Source organism: Ambystoma mexicanum, chromosome 6p (assembly GCF_040938575.1).
Source record: "Ambystoma mexicanum isolate Mex_15411 chromosome 6p, UKY_AmexF1_1, whole genome shotgun sequence".
Taxonomy (NCBI): Eukaryota; Metazoa; Chordata; class Amphibia; order Caudata; family Ambystomatidae; genus Ambystoma; species Ambystoma mexicanum.
This window is the reverse complement of record NC_090935.1, coordinates 1436434322-1436450701: the sequence shown is the minus strand read 5'-3', so window position 1 is coordinate 1436450701 and position 16380 is coordinate 1436434322. Positions and strand designations below refer to the sequence as shown.

The 16380-nt window shown below is 45.0% G+C and overlaps 1 protein-coding gene and 1 pseudogene across 2 annotated transcripts in view; both read left to right on the top strand.

Moving 5' to 3' along the window:
* The window catches only part of CFAP299 (cilia and flagella associated protein 299), a 2370083-nt gene that overhangs the window by 599080 nt on the left and 1754623 nt on the right, over nucleotides 1–16380 (top strand). The window lies entirely within an intron of this gene.
* On the top strand, nucleotides 9829–9924 carry LOC138512388 (U6 spliceosomal RNA; annotated as a pseudogene).

Below are 16380 nucleotides of genomic sequence, written 5' to 3'. Positions count from 1 at the left end.
GCATTATCCAGGCAGCCAGGAAACCCTCGACCAGATCCCAATACAAGAGTAAATGGCTCAGGTTCTGTCATTGGTGCTTGGAGAAAGAATTGGACCTGAGGGTGGCGACGATTGACACGGTGCTGTCCTTTGTCTCCTCCCTAGCAGAGTCAGGGGTTCATGTCTTGTCCTGTAGGACTTATCTCTCGGCGATTTCCGCCTACTTCTCTACAGATCGGTGTTCTTATTCGTTAACTAACCCGGTGGTGAAGAGACATTTTGCTGGTTTGACACGCCTCTACCCTCCGGTTCGTAGTCTGCACCCGCCTTGGGACCTAAATGTAGTCCTGACGGTGCTGTGCCATAAACCTTTTGAGCCAATGGCTACGGTTGACCTCAAGTACGTGTCCTGGAAAGTTTCCTTTCTGGTAGCCGTTACGTCAGCGAGGAGAGTGAGTGAGCTCCAGGCATTGTCGGTGGAGCATCCTTTCTTGGTCTTTCACAAGGACAAGGTAGTCCTTCGGACGAACCCAGCTTTCCTGCCAAAGGTAGTGACCGAATTCCATCTGAATCAGTCGATTTCCCTTCCGGTCTTTTTTCCGAACCCTGCCTCGGAGGCGGAAAGGGTTCTACACTGCCTGGATGTCCGAAGAGCTCTTAAGTTCTACCTGGACAGGACTGCCGAGCTTCGGAGCTCTTCCCAACTGTTTGTGACCTTCGGTAAACCCCAGGGCATGCCGGCATCTAAGGCATCCATTTCCAGATGGATTGCTGCCTGTATCACGGAATCTTTCACCGTCCAAAAGCTGAAACCTCCTAAAGGGTGTCCATGCACATCAGGTGCGAGGCAAGGCAGCTGCAGTTGCTTTTCAGAAGTATGTTCCCTGGGAGTCCATCGCTAGAGCAGCTACTTGGGCCTCCCCATCTGCTTTCTGTAAGCATTACTGCCTCGATCTGAGCTCTAGAGCTGACGCTCAGTTCGGCCAGGCTGTGCTGAAGAACCTGTTTCAGTAAGGGGTATTTCCATCCACCCATAGTTCCTGTAAGGAGTGCTTGGGAATCTCCCATAAGTATGGAGGAAAGGGGACGGGACTTAGGAGTATTACCAGGTTACTCACCGTAGTGACCACCTTACTCCTAGTCCATAGTCCCCTTTCCTCCATACGCCCGCCCGCCGTCCCCTCTAATAAGGTTCCTCTGTTATTGCTAATGGGTCTTGACCCTGCGATAGAAAAGAGCTGATGGGCGATGCGCGGGGCGGAGCCAAGTTGGGTGGGGTTACGGCCGTGTGCCGGGCCCTGTGCAGGAAAGAGAGGAGGGACACATTTTTGGAAAAAATTTGGATGCTTTTTACAAAGTGCTCTGGTCCCGTCCCACAGGACGGAGAGATGTCCCATAAGTATGGAGGAAAGGGGACTATGGACTAGGAGTAAAGCGGTCACTACGGTGAGTAACCTGGTAATTCTGATCCCACAAACCCAGTAAAATGGGTCTGAAGCTAGGAGGGACCGGGGTGGGGGGGAGAAAAAAAGATTTAGCAGCCAGAACCCTTTTTGTTTCCAACAAAGAGAAGGTGTGAGGCAGACAGGGCAGTCCAGTGAAAACCAAGCGAACCACTCACCTCTTATAGTCTCTGTCCCATTAAGCCCAACACCTCAAGAAATACTCACAAGAAGCAAGTCACCTGAACAAATCAACATGGAGGCATCCCCTCAAGCCACTGGTGAATACCATGAGTCTGGAAGCTAGAATATAGATGGAGCAAGGACACTATAAAAAAGGCTTACAATCCAGATTTTTTTGGTGGTAAGGTGGGGGAGGGGGGGGGGAACAGTGTTGGAGAAGTGGCAGTGTGGAGCAGAGGAGTGGAGTGTGGTGGAGGAGGAACGTTGAGGAGCTAGAGGCGAATAAGTAGATTGAAAATGTGTTGTTGAAGGTAGAAGGAAAAAAAAGGAAAATTAGTGAAGGGAGGTATTACATTTTGGGAGATGTCACAGGATGTTGGACAGTTGTCAGAAGAGGTTATAGGAAAGTTGTTAAAGGAGGTTGGGGAGCCGACAGAGGAGGTTAAAGGAGAATTATTAAAGGAGGTTGGGAGTCATGAGAATTAGTTGGAGCAGAAGTCTTGAAGGAGGGTGGAGATTCATCAAAGGAGGTTGGTGTAGATTTGTTGAAGGATGTTGGTTAGTTATTAGTGGAGGTTAGTGGATAATTGTTTCAGGAGACTGAGATTACAGTGGAGGACAGAGGAGAAAGCTTAACATTGTAGTCGTAGGAGATGGAGGTGATAGGAGAAAGTGCGGAAGTGGCGTGAGATCATACTAATTACGGAAACAGTTGAAGATCTTATATAGCAATTTGAACCATCCAGTGGTGAAAGGCAGTAGCTGGAAGAGGAGGTAGGGTCGTCCTGTGAAGCAGAGCTCTACACATGGGTAGTATGTTTGGAGGAGGAAAGTGAGGACTTCACTTGGGGAAAAAGGTTGGACTTTGAATTATCAATCTGGGAGTTAAGAAGAGAGCAGCAATAAGAGGAGGAGGAAGACGGCAAGGACAAACTAGAAGTGTTGCACTAGGCACCTGGTTTAGGAGTATTATCCTGATCTGAAGGAGTAAAACCCAGGTGGGAAAAGGAATCAACCTGTGGCAAAGGTGGGGAGGAGGGAAGGATAAGATAAGACAGCTGCCAGTAAGCACTGGAGTACACTAGGCCTAGGGCCCTCACATATCTCTGACTCCCAACCTGAAGAACCAGAGATGATGTTCCATTGCTCCTGGCCCGACCAAGAGGGCCTAGGCAGCAGGCATGGCTGTTATCATCATAATTGTGGGAACGGGTCTCCCAGCAAGCCTGCTACAGCAGACGGGAGTTTCAGGACCGCCCACGAGCCAGCAACCTAGACACAATCTTGAAAGCACAACAGAGGTCCTGGGACTCATTTAGGGAGGATGAAAACCTGATCCCAGCTGGACAATTCCCTCTTGAGTCACCCTTGGAACTTTTTAAACAAGTATGTGCTAAAAGGTGCAAATTGGAGTAAGGATGTGAGCCCCTCCTCAAATGTTTTTCCCACCTGGAATATAAACCAAGAATGTGACACTGTCTACAATTCTAAATTTGTGAACACCTCCTGATTCATCTTTCCGGTGAACCCACTGTATCCGGACGTAGTTCGGGACAGTGAATTACCATCTGTCAGTTAGGTGATCTCGTTATTGGATCACGAACATTGAGCAGGGATATTACACTTCCAGCTGGTGTGTACTACATCTGTTGGTGGATGTGCTTAGGACCCCTACTGCACAATATTGAAAGAATTTTAACACTACAGGAAAGATGTTAGTGTTAGATGTTAGTTGTTTTCCCCTGAAGAGAGTTCAGCCATTGTGTGGCAACAAGAACTGAAACATGTTACATGTCGAGATTATGTACATTGTTGAGAACACATGTGTTTTATGACACTGTGATTTGCTGCTTAAGTTGTGTTTGTGTATGTGGTAGAAACTTTTTATGAAGAATGGTTTGAATGGAGTAATTGAACTGTATTTTTATGATGAGTGGTTGTGCTTAAATGTGGGTCTATTTTTCTATTTTTCTAAATTTCCAATTTTTCTAAGTTTGATGTATAATAAATGTATATATTTTTGTATTGGGTTGTACTTTATCTATTCTTTCAAGATATAAGTACGTGTTTTCTATTTAGGAACACGCGTAGGAGATTGGAACTCACCCTGTTTATTATTTTGGACACACTTTGTACTATATCCTTAATAAAACAGTCAGAAATCTGAGAATCCTGTGGTTTGTGTGGTCTTTGATCAATCGACTTCTATCCTGATGCCTCCCCCCACCCCCACCACTGATCACCTTCCTTTTTCCTTCCCTACATGGGCTATGGTCCTGGCTCTATTGGCCCATGGTTCATTTGATTCAGGTCCTATGCTCTTTCTCCAGGGCTACTGGAGACCCCTTCACTTCTTTTGTGTCATGGCCTCTTTTGTGCTTGCACATTAGGCCGGGGTACCTGTAGAAGAGAAGGCTGGGTAATGCCCCAGTGCTTCCTATCGCAGGCGGGCACCTGTGCTGGCCCACAGGCGGAGTCTGGTTATGTTCTCCTCCTTTCTTTTTCCGGGTTCTGACTCTAGTCCCCAGTACCCTGTGCTGCTTCTTCAATGGGTTGCAATGCTCTCATTCCTAAGGGGGGGGCTCTTGTACTCCTGAATTATAATTTCATTCTCTCCCTTCTGAACACCTTATTTTATGCTTGTGTCTCCAACCCTCTTCACTCACAAGTCTCAACAATAGCGTGTATCTTCTTCTCTTATGCTTGTCTCCACTTCTTGAATGTATTTACCCTTTTCTCCCTTAATTGTCTACCAACCTCCCACTCGTGACTCTGCTCTACCTCTAAAAATACACGTTTTGGACTGTTGGGGGTATCGACCTGAAGACCTCCCTAGAAAGTATTGTAGCACATTCAGATCTTCAGTCTTTTTTATTTATTGTGACTTCTGTTGGCACACAATGTGGCCCTAGTCTAACTTGCCCTTTAACCATACTAAGCTATACCCTTGTGAATTACTAGCCCTATATTGCACTGATTGCTCCGCTTATATAGGGTTAGGGGATAGTCAAGAAGGAGCTTGCACTATTACTAACCTTCCAACACACTCAAACGAGAACAATCTGTTGGTTCAAAATGATCAATTAAAAGACGCATGCCCTAACCATCTGTGCATGCGTCATCTGCCTTGCAAATGAGAAAATTACTATGTTTTATTGGTTATCTTTGTTTGGCAGATATGATAAAAGTTTAACCGATTAATTTACAAAGAGCGGTCTATTTGATAAAACACAGGGTATTATTTCCCTTGGTTGTGAATCAGAACTGCTCAGTTTGTATCCCTCTTTGTAATCGGGGACACGCAACTGGGCTGGTTCCCTGTCATGTAGTTCTAGACAGGATTGTAGTTTTTCAGTCTTGGACAACCCCATGAGATCCATAGTCTGTTTTTGTTTTCTTTATACTCAGACAATAGTTCAATCTGATCCCACCCTTCGTTTGTTGGGGGGATCTATGTACTTTTTTTTTCACCGTGTAATTGGAACGCTTTTGAAAAAAGACCGGACAGAGCCTACTGGTTTCAGTGGACTGGGACAATTATGCCACTTTCTTCAGGGCTATTAAGCAGCACTGTTTCTTGGTGCTGGTTAAATTCAATTCAGCTGTGGAGATCTGCTGTATTGGAGGTACCCCACCCTGCTCTTTATATGAGATTCTCCCAAGATAAAGGTGTCCTTTTTTTGTAAGGTGTGTTGTGTTTACATACTATCACTTCTTGCTGGATGCCCCAGTTGCTGGCATTCCTGTAGTACCTTTGTTCCAGCTGGTGTCCGCGTTCCTCAGTAGGTGTATTCACAAGGGTATAGCTTAGTATGGTTAAAGGGTAAGTTAGACTAGGGCCACATTTTCTGCTCTACCTCTACCTTATGCTGGGTGATACTCCTCTTCTCCTACTCCTCATGCCTCCTGATGTTACTCCTCACCACCCCTTCACTATACTCTTCACTACCTCCTTCTTTTTTTTAATCACATCCTTCCTTCTCTGCTGTCATAAGACCTCCTCTCTCCAGATTCCTCCTTCTTGCTCCAATGGACTCTCCTCAACTCGCCCCTAACACACTCCAAAACTGTTCCTTCTATGGCTCCAAACATGAGCATGGTGTCTAAATGCTGTAGTTTATATAGCAGACTTGCCCACCCCCCTTGGACCACGCCTGCTTAACTGTATTCGGGTGAACATGTCTAATGTGCAAATGGACTGGTGTATTTAAAAGTGGGGGCATGTCTCTTGCAGTTCCTGCCGCACTGCTCTCAACTTGTCAGAGAAGCTGTGCGAGCCTTCACATTGCTCGGCTGCCATATTGGAAAGCCACTGTGCACGTGTGCAAATCGAGGCAGTCTCGGGTGACCATATGCTGATAAGTGATAGAGAAGGAGTGAGCACCTTACTGCTGCTGAACCAATCCACCGACTTTGATGGAATGAGCCATTTCAAATTGGGGGGGGGGGAGTTCCCTTTGCTTTTTGAATATCTACCTATGCCCCATTAGCAGATCTAGTCAGAGGTTTCAGGGTTACATTTGTATAATTACAGAGATGAAGCACACATTTTGTTGGAAGTGTCTTCTAGCACTATACTGACCTAGATCAACCAGTCATTTAAACACTGTTTAATGGCCCTGAATGTCTAGAGCGGAAATCCTGATTACTGATCCTCTAGAGTTGGAGATTGAGCCACTGTGGCCATCCACTATGGGTAGCTGCCTCTCCCCAGCTAAAGCAGTAGAAACCTAGCTGTAATCATTGATCAAGACTTGTCCCTGGTTTCACAGATAGCTCAACCAGTGAACTCAGCCTCCTTCCATTGGTAAATACTCTGGAGACTCTTCCCCTATTTGGACTGTTCGTGCAGACTGCAGGTAACAAGGACACTTGTGCTATCACGCTTGGATTACGCAAATAGAAACTCTTTGGGCATTCCAAAATATCTCATGCTCAGATTCCAAAGATTGCAGAGCGCTACAGCCAAAATGCTCATCAATGGTACTCCTCTTAGAAACTACATAACCTGGGTTATTACAACCTTTTGCGGGCATCTGGTGATGAGCCGTATTCACTTTAAAGAGTTATGGATGGCTCATTGTGCCTACCATGAGCAGGTGCCTTTGTTTCTGTCCTTTCGCCTTGTTAGTTATTAGCTATGTCCATGGACCACTTCTAATTTAGAGCCATCTCCAATCAGAAGCGCGAAACCTCGTGCTTGTTCCTTTTCCTGTTTAGCGCTCTACCTCTGGAATAAGTTGCCCCTCGTTGGCAAAAACTTAGATCATCATTTTACGTTTAGGAAGTAGTTAAAAACTTGCCTCTTTCCTTAGCAGGTTGTCCTGCTTTTGTGCAGTTCCCACTGCCAAGAGGCCATGGTTACATATCTTTATACCGAAGTAATTCATTAAGAATGCACATATATCGAATATTCTATTATGACATTTTTTATAGAGAATGCACTTTTTTTTTTTTGGGCCGGGGCGTGGGGGTGTCCCCGAACCCCTGTTTCCAACCCCTAAAAATCCACCCCAACTGTAGCCCAAAAATATGTATCTCTTTATTCCACCCCAAATGCATCCGCTATAAAAAATGTGTTGAAAAAATATTCAATACATTTTCATTATTTAAAAAATATTCGATATATAAAGACTGCATATCGAGCCCATGTGTGGTAAATTAGCATTTGTGATAACACAGTAACAAACGTGACTGCATGCTGCCTTTTTTCCGTTTCATACCTTTCAGTTTATTTTTCTTTAAAATGGGTGAATATTTAAGGAAATACTGCTTTACCTAGGAAAACAGTCTATGCTTTCGTTAAGGATGTCTCCGGCATGGCTTTTGAAATATATCCGCTACTGTACATTGGTGGAGCATGCTATCGCGTTATCTGCCTGTAGATTGGATGTTGCTGAAAGATTGAATGTGGCACTGGGTTATAATACTTTGTCCACTCTTCATATCTGTCATCCATATGCAGACTCTAATTGGCACACCCCACCCAACCCGCACATGTCAGCATAATAGTGTGACTTGTTAGTACAGGGCAGTACTACCACCAACCACGATCATTGTGACAGCACCACCTCATATGGGGCTTAGGCCGGTCAGTGTGTCTCGTCCAGACCAGTCCCAATGAGCAGAATCGCTTACTTGCAGTGCTGGAAACGGGCACATTTTACTGTGGGAACTCCCCTCGCTGCCCTTCGTGGGACCGGGTGTTGGAAGGATTGTCACAGTGATGTCAGTGGGGCTGAGAGGCAGAGCTACATGTAAAATGATGTGGGTGGGATGCCCTGAATCTCGGATGCTAGCTGCTTTGCATAAATTCAAAGTGCATTTTGGGTACATAAGTATGTCGATGGTTGTGATAGTAATTCAAACATGCAATGACCAGTGGTGTGGGGCTCATTTCATTTTTCACAATACTCACCCGAATAGTAAAATGTCTGTAAAGTAGGAGCTATATTTACTCAGTTGTTCCATTTCACTATTCAGGCTTTGAATTCCCTAGTAAGCAGTTTGGCATTCAATTGTATATCACTCCTTACTATGAGTGCTCACACGGGATGAATTAGTCAGGGGCACAGAGCTTCCTCATCAGGGGGGTTTTGCAGGGTTGGATCATTTCCTTAAGAAAACTGCATTCCAGCAGCAAGGCAGTTGTTGCCAGAGTGCAGGTCTGTCTTGTTCTGGCCCAATTCCTCCTGTGAGGAATCCTTAGATGTCGTCTCTTCTCCCCGAGATGGAGCCCCTTCCCATGAGGCCAGGGAGGTGAGGCCGCTACCCGATAGTCCCCCTGGGGGTAGTACTCAGCGGGAGGACCTCATGGAGATAGACTCTCGCTCTAGGGACAAGGACGACTATCTAGGGAGAATGAGTATAACATCCCTCACCCAGCATCTTACACACCTCCCTCCTATGTAGACCCCAGTGCCTTGCCCAACACTTCCATGTACATTTGTAAACCTGAAACTCTAACACCTGCTAATAATAAACTCGGGTATTGCTGCCGGGCATGGAAAACTGACTAAACTAAAAGCACTGAGACGAGGTGGCGGCTCAAGAGATGCATGAGGATTACCACAGAGCCACTAACAACATGGAAGGAAACTGAAGAAGTACCCAGTGTCTAATACCACAGAAAATCAGGAGTCTGTGTCTGCTATCCAGGAGGTTCGAACCGGGCGGAGCAAGCGAGAAGGTGAGACGTTGCTGGCGATGAAGTAGCTGAGGAGTCGGCAGTAGACCGAGTCCTAACGGGACCGCCGAAGGAGTGTCAGTCCCGCACCTGTTATGAGGTGGACTACCGGGTCCAAACAGGTATTGTTCCTGAGTGGGGAGCGAGAGGGCAAGACATTGCCAATGTCGAAGAAGCAGGGCTCGAGGAGCCGTTGGAGAAAGCCAGTCGGAGCAGAAGAGAACTGAAGAGGCTGGCGGGAAGAACCACGAACCGTGGAAGAGCCTGTGACACGTCCTGTTAAGGAAACAGGTAACGGGAAATGCGGCAGACCTGGCAGGGTGGAGAGTCGAGAGTCGAGCATAGCCTCAGGGATAGAATCCCTCATCCCAGTGGGAACAGTAATACCACTGGCCACCAGTGAAGCGTCTGCTGCCCGCCCACAAGCTCAGAGAGAATTAGAGGGAGTGCCCCTTGTACTGGGAGCAAAGCAGAGCTACTGACCACCAGGGAAGGGTCAAGTACCAGAGAACTGAAACATAATGCAAGTCTATTTCTCAGTGGCAGTACCTGGAAGGGAAGCAACCCAGGCCTGCCTGATCCACGGTTCCATCCCTGCACAAATATTGCGATACAAAAATATTGCCATATTTTTGCAGCGATATTGAGGCATCCACCCTGTGGGGGACACCCCCGCAACTCCTGCATTATTTTTAAATGTGCGGGGGGACATCCCCACAATATATCCCCCAAAAAGATATTGCCTATGGTATTCCCGACAACCATATATACAGCAATATTTTTGGTGGGGATAATATTACCTGATACCAAATCCACATAGTATAGAGATACGGGTCCGGGACCCACATCCACAACGGTAGACTAGTATAAGCTATCTTTCTCTGAGAAGTACCTGGCAGGGGTGTGTACCAGGTGTGTCAGAACAAACCAGTAGAGGATTGAACTGTGAAACTCAGTGTTCAAGAAGCCAAGGGACGCGAGTCATTCCCCCTGGTGTTGTGAACTGTGAAATTGAGTGTAGAAAAAGGGCTAGGGAAAGGGAAAATGCACATATACTAAAATTGGAACGATACAGATTAGCATGTGCCCCTGCACCAGCATGACATGCAAATTTGTGAAGCGTTCCATATTTGTTTTGGGACAATATTGCCAATTACCAATTATGAGGCCCCTGTATATAACAGCCTATCCAGAGCCCTATATTTTTCATCTCAATCTGTTAATGAAATTCAATTGTTGCGAAGTATTAGATGTAATAGGGTCAAGAATAGGCAGAGCTCAACATGACCGACTTTGACGTTTATGTGGTTGCGAGGAACAAGAGACGCTCAAACACTTGTTCGTCTATTGTGAGAGCTTGACCAAAATCCGTGATTCTTTTCTGAAGTCCTATGATAATAAAGTGGATGTCAGAGATGTATCGTGGATATGGTTTTATTTTAAAGGCGATGATATTAATCTCATCTATTTTATGGTGACAGTTTATATGGAAATTGACGATTTTTAAATGTTTATCGTATAGTGAGTAGGAACGTTGGATTGATTTTGCACGATTTTTAAAATATATTTTATCACAATTGCTATGGCCTATAGCCAGTAATGTTCCTGCCTGATTTTATTGATTGTGATAATGGTACTATTATTTTTATTATTTTTAAGATGTGATAAGATATGCCATTTATTGTTTTAAGCGGGATAACATGATGATGAAAAATGTTTTCTGCATGTAAATATATGTTCTATATACAAAGCCAACGGCTATACGTATATTAAAGGCCAAGGGATGGGAGACATTGCCCCTGGTGTTGTGAACTGTGGTAGTAGGCCTGAGAAAAGCCAGGGAAAGGGAGTCATTCCCTGTCACACCCCTGGTGTTGTGAACTTTGAGATCAAAGCCAAAGAAGGCCAGAAGAAGGGAGTCATTCTCCTGGCAATTGAGCCCACAAGGAGAATCAAATCTGTGATCCAGGGAAGGGAGTCATTCCCCTTGGAATGCAAAATAGTGAACTTTCTAATGCACAGTGATGAAGAATCTGCAACCCTTTTGTTTGTTTGTGATGCACAAAAACCAGGGGAAGGGAGACATTCCAACAGTTGGGAACGTCCAACCAGAACTGTGCCACCGGGTCCAGGAGGAGGGACTCTCCTGGACCAAGAAATTTGGTACAACTGATTAGTTTAGTTATAAGTGCAAGGGACGGAGATAGGGACATTTTGACGCAGGACAGTGGACTCTTTAAGTTACTAAAACATCCTGACAGACCCATTAATATGGGGAAAGACAGGTTTTATTTTTATTTTCCTACCAAATAGGTCTATAGCAATTACTATGCAACCTGTGTGTCAGTCTCCTCCTTCTGCACCCTTACACTCCCCTGCTTGCTTGATCTTTGACCGGTTTTATACAATACCTAGGGTACAATCCCCAAATGGTTGTGGTTTGCTGTACCTTCTGTGATGTTTTCTTTTCTGCAACATTTTTCTCTCTTAAAATCTGAAGTGCAGATTGAAGGAACGACACTCTATCCACAAAGTTAGTATTTCTTTATTGAAGAGGCGGTGACAGCCTGTGTCCAGCACCAAGGTCCCCATCAACTGTCACTACCATTCAATAGACATCCACACCATGCCAACATTGCTTACTAAAACCTCCAGTACAATTACAGCCACAAGACACCACAGCATCTTCTGTTTTTGCTCTTTCTCATAATGAAAACTCCCCCTTTGTATTTTTTATGTTGCATCTTTATGCAATGAGTCCATTTAACAAATACAAACATTGTTTTGTGCAAAATTAAAGAATATGTATTACAGTGTACCCAAAACTATACATTTTGTATGGGATAAAGTAGCCACTGCCATATTTTATGAGGATGTTGGAAGTCACTGAGGAGATCTGTGACCAAATAGAAACAAGCATTGGCAATGCCAATAGTTTGGGATTTTAATACTGTTGTTTGCATTTTGTATTTACACGCATCAGGGTGCAAGGAGGAGTGTACAACATGTCAACGGCGGATGCGAGAAGGGGTGCAATAGAATGATGAGGGATAGAGAGCAAGGGAGTAAGCCATTGATAGAGGGAGCCATCAATGATGAGCAAGAGGAAATCTGAACAAGAAAGAGTGAGCGGGTAAGAAATAAATAGAGAGTATGAGAGATAGGGAGAGGGGGTAAGGTGGTGGGGGAACAGAGGGAGTAGACTGGGTGTATGGAGGAATAAAGGCTGTAGGGTCGGTGAGGCTAGAGAGATGGGGGTAGGGTGTGTGGTGGGGGTAAAGAGAGGAGGTAGTGTTGAATAGAGCGAGGGAGTAGGGTTGGGGTGGAGAGAGAGAGAGAGTGGAGGTCGGGTGGGTGGGGGCATAGAGAGAGTGGAGGTCAGGCAGGTGGGTGGGGCATAGAGAGTGGAGGTAGGGTGCGTGGGTGAGGGCAGAGTGGAGGTAGGGTTGGTGGGTGGGGAAGAGAGTGGCGATAGGGTAGGGCTAGCGAGAGTGGCTTCAGGGCAGAGCTAGCGAGAGTGGAGCTAGGGTGGGTGGGGGTAGAGAGAGCGGGGTAAAGGTAGTTGGGTAGGTGTAGTGAGAGAGGTGGTAGAGTGGATGGGTATAGAGGGATTGGGCATAGGGCAGGGGTAGAGAGAGTTGGTGTAGGGTGGATATACAAAGCCGGAAGGGCGGGTAAGGGTAGAGACAGTGGGGGAAGGGTGTGTGAGTCGGTGTAGGGTAGGTCAGGGTAGAGAGTGGGGGCATGGTGCGGGTAAACAGAGGGTTACAATGGGTAGGGGTAGAGAGCTGGGGTAGGGTGGGTGACTATGGAGGACAGGTGCAATAGACTCCTTTAATGGTGGCACTTTTGAGAGAGGACAAAAGTGGCAAAGAAGGTAATGCGACTAATGGCGATAATCATGGCAGCCTAGAAGTAAAGCTATAAACAAATAGAACAGAGAAGCTGCTGCGTTGTGCTAACATGAATAGAATCAATGCAGACTGCTAGGTCTGCAATACCTTAGCAAGGCAACACTTAGTTGCTGTGCCGACCATTTGTAAAATATGTAGGAGGTTAGAGCATCTACGACCAGAAGTGCATGGGCAGCAGTTAGATGCTGTGTGCTGCTAGAGGGAAATATAATACACAATATGCAATCACATAGTTACGTTGAACAGCAGATCGGTGCAACGTGGTCAAAGAAAAAAAAACTTGCTTTGCTGTGGCGTGGTAGGAAGGGAGCATGATCGCAAAACAAGATAGGAACACTCTGAATTACATGGGAGCTATACGCCAGGCTAATAACAGCTGCATCGGATTCTCCAGAATCCACAGCGCAGCAAAAACACCCAACTGCTCAGTCGATATGCAGAGAAAACATTTTTGCAGACTCATGTTGCTACCAGAGAGAGCATCTATAGAGCGCTCTAAATAGAGAAGCATGGCCACAGGCGTTGAGTGATCAGGTGATCAGGTGGTCTAGGCCGTAAGAGAAACTAGACCCTCTCATAGTGGGAGCGGTCGCAGACGGCGTATTGGAGCAATTCCAAAAAAAACAAGAAACAGTTCTAATGTCATTAATCAACACACCCTTATATAATCTATCACTGTGATTCCACAGGGTAAAATCAGAAATACATTGTGCGGTGGATGCCGCTAAGCCTAATTAGCCCGTATAAACCTAAAGCCAACACAGAGGAAAGGAAATGCCTCATGTATCAAAACATTGTATATTCAAAAAAAGCTGTCGGTGGTGCTGCAGCATACATGGGAAGTATGCCGGTGTTAAGAAGTCGGTATCTGGAAATAAAACAGAGAGCTGAACATGCACGGCTTTACAGGAGACAGGAGCAGTGCAAACTGAATTACTTTTTTCTACCTTACACAAGGATATCTCGGATGTGGTAACAGTTTGCATTGTAAGATAGGCTGGCCAACTTTACAAGTGTGCATTTTATAAATAAAAACACAATAAACAGCCTTATGTTTCTTTTTCCATGCTGAAATAAAATGGCTCATTTGCTGTCTTGGGAAACAAACAAGTACTCTAGAGCCAATCACATGACTAGCATACTTTGCACCCAATCGGGTACTGCTTCCATCAGAAAACACTAGACCAAACACCCTTAAGTAAGGCCATGGACATTTTCATAGCCATTTTAAAACAAAACGTAACTCTAACAGTAACATGTTTATTTGAAATACAAAATACATTACAATATGTAACATAACTGAAAAGATGCAGTAAATACTTTTAGAAGCATCTATCAAGTCAAATAACTTTTTTATAACATTAAAACATGGCAGCTGCCATTTTGGAAGGAGAAATGGCTGACCAATCCACCACACAGTATAGAAATTCAGCCAAAGAGTGCAAAAAGAGGTGTGTTGTGGGTGCAGATGGGTGGGACGGGACGAAATCCCAGTAGATTTCACTTAGCAATGGGCATTAAATGGGTGGGACACATAGTCAAACAATCATGTCTCCATCCTCATATGCCAACCTGCATTGAAAAGCATTACAACAAACCTGCATCCAAAGCCCCTGTTTCGAGCTCTCATGTTAAAGCGCTTATTTGAATGACAATAGTTTTGGCTTTATAGATAGCTCGTTCAGTGCTACCTAATAGCCAAAACGAAATATGAGGCCTAAGGCCGAGTTCTTTGTAAGGTCGTAGAACTCCTTTTTACATATAGTAGGGAGTATTTTATTTTTTTCAGTACATCTTGAACTCAGGCTGATACAGGACGAACTCAATTGTTCCTATGCAGTATACAAGTAGAATATGTTCTGGTTGGCAACATGAAACACAAAAACACAGTTTGTAATGGATTGTAACTGCTGTGAGCAGATTTAATGGAAATGCATTACAAAAAATGCATTACAAAAACTGAAAACATGCAGGTAGTTTACAACAATACGGTACACAACCCCAGCAGTGCACACATTAAGCATACTACTGTTAATGCTTCCTTATCAATTAATGGCTATGTATTGTCCGGATAGCTCAGAAGGAAGTGGTCTTAAACGCTGAGAAGGCTGTACATGCTTGAGAGGCAGCTGGATGTCTGCTCTGTGCCATTTCAGCGTGCTGAGCATCTAAAATTAGTTATTACAGTTGGTAGTGATGTCCTTTTCTAACTGCAGGTGTGTAGTGAAGTTGCATCTTGGCTATAATGAGAAACATGCATGCACCATGCAAAGGCTGGAGGCTTCTGTGAAGTAGAAGCACACTGTATGCAGTGGCGCCCCCAGACATTTTTCATAGGGGTGACCTGAGGAAGTCACTGGAAATCTTGGGGTGGCGGGCATTCATTGACTCTAAGAGGCAAGTGGGTCAGTGGGGGATGGGTGGGTGTCAGCATTTTTATAGGGGTGGCCATGGCCCCCGTTGGCCACCCCTTGGTGGCGTCTCTGACTGTATGCCACAGAGGTGGTGTGGGATGCAAGCACTTTGTGCTGTCACAGAACTCCAACGTGACTCATAGTATACTCAAATTGTACTTTATGGAGGCACATTATTCTACATTTTCGTCAGAGTGAAGATTAGGTCATCAAATGCTGCAGCTGTTGCCAATGAGCTTTTGCTTTGTGCCAGTAAGTCTTCACTGACATTGCATTTAGCAATGTATAATATAATTGGCCAGTTCCGATGTCAACAGCAGACAATTACAATATAATTGACCAGTTCTTTTGCCACAATTTTAGAATTATAATAGACCTATTTTAAAGTCACAATATGAACATCATCATGATTAAATCACTTTAGACACACCATCTTCAAAGATTAGGGTCCCTCGGGCGGGTATATACCCACTAATAATGTAATGTGATATCCAAAGGAGGTATACAGAGGATTTCCTAAAGTCGCGCCCCAGTGGCCAGCTTTATGTGCCTTCTAACCAGAGATGAGAGCGCTACTAATGGAGGTCTGACACACACTGTTTTAAAGACTTAGAGGGGAAGTGAACCCTAATTTTCACATCCATACACATTGTTATGTTAAGTGCATTTCTAAAGCGGAGCATACACCCAAAGGCATCTTGGCGCTACAAACCATCTGGCCCAAACTAGAAAAGCGTGACAGAGCGGGCAAACCTAAAACGTGCGAGTCTTTAGTAAACGATGAAAGGATAGATGAAGCGTCACAGCTCGCAGAGCACGGGGGAGGGAGTTCCAAGCTTTTGCGGCAGGCACAGAGAAGGTTCAACCCCCTACACGAGAGCGCTTAACAGATGGAATCTGAATTGTCAGAAAAGACTGGGAGCGCAATACCCTAGCAGGAATATAGGGAAAGAATTTGGCCTGAATATATTCAGCTCCGATTTTATAAAACGCTCTGTGCACAATACATAGAGACTTGAGTAAAACACGTTTCTCCACCGGAAGTCAGTGTATTAGGCGGAAGAGTGGGGTCATATGAGAGCCAAAAGGAGGATGAAGAATGACCCTAGCTGACATGTTTACCCTAGCTTACCACATTGTGGTAAGTCAGCCTGAGGAGGCGGGCAATAGCTCAGGATTGAAACTTCTATTTTTATTAAATTCAGAAGAAGGACTATTCTTGACATATCGCTAAAGTGTATCTTGGCCCTATCTAAAAAGAA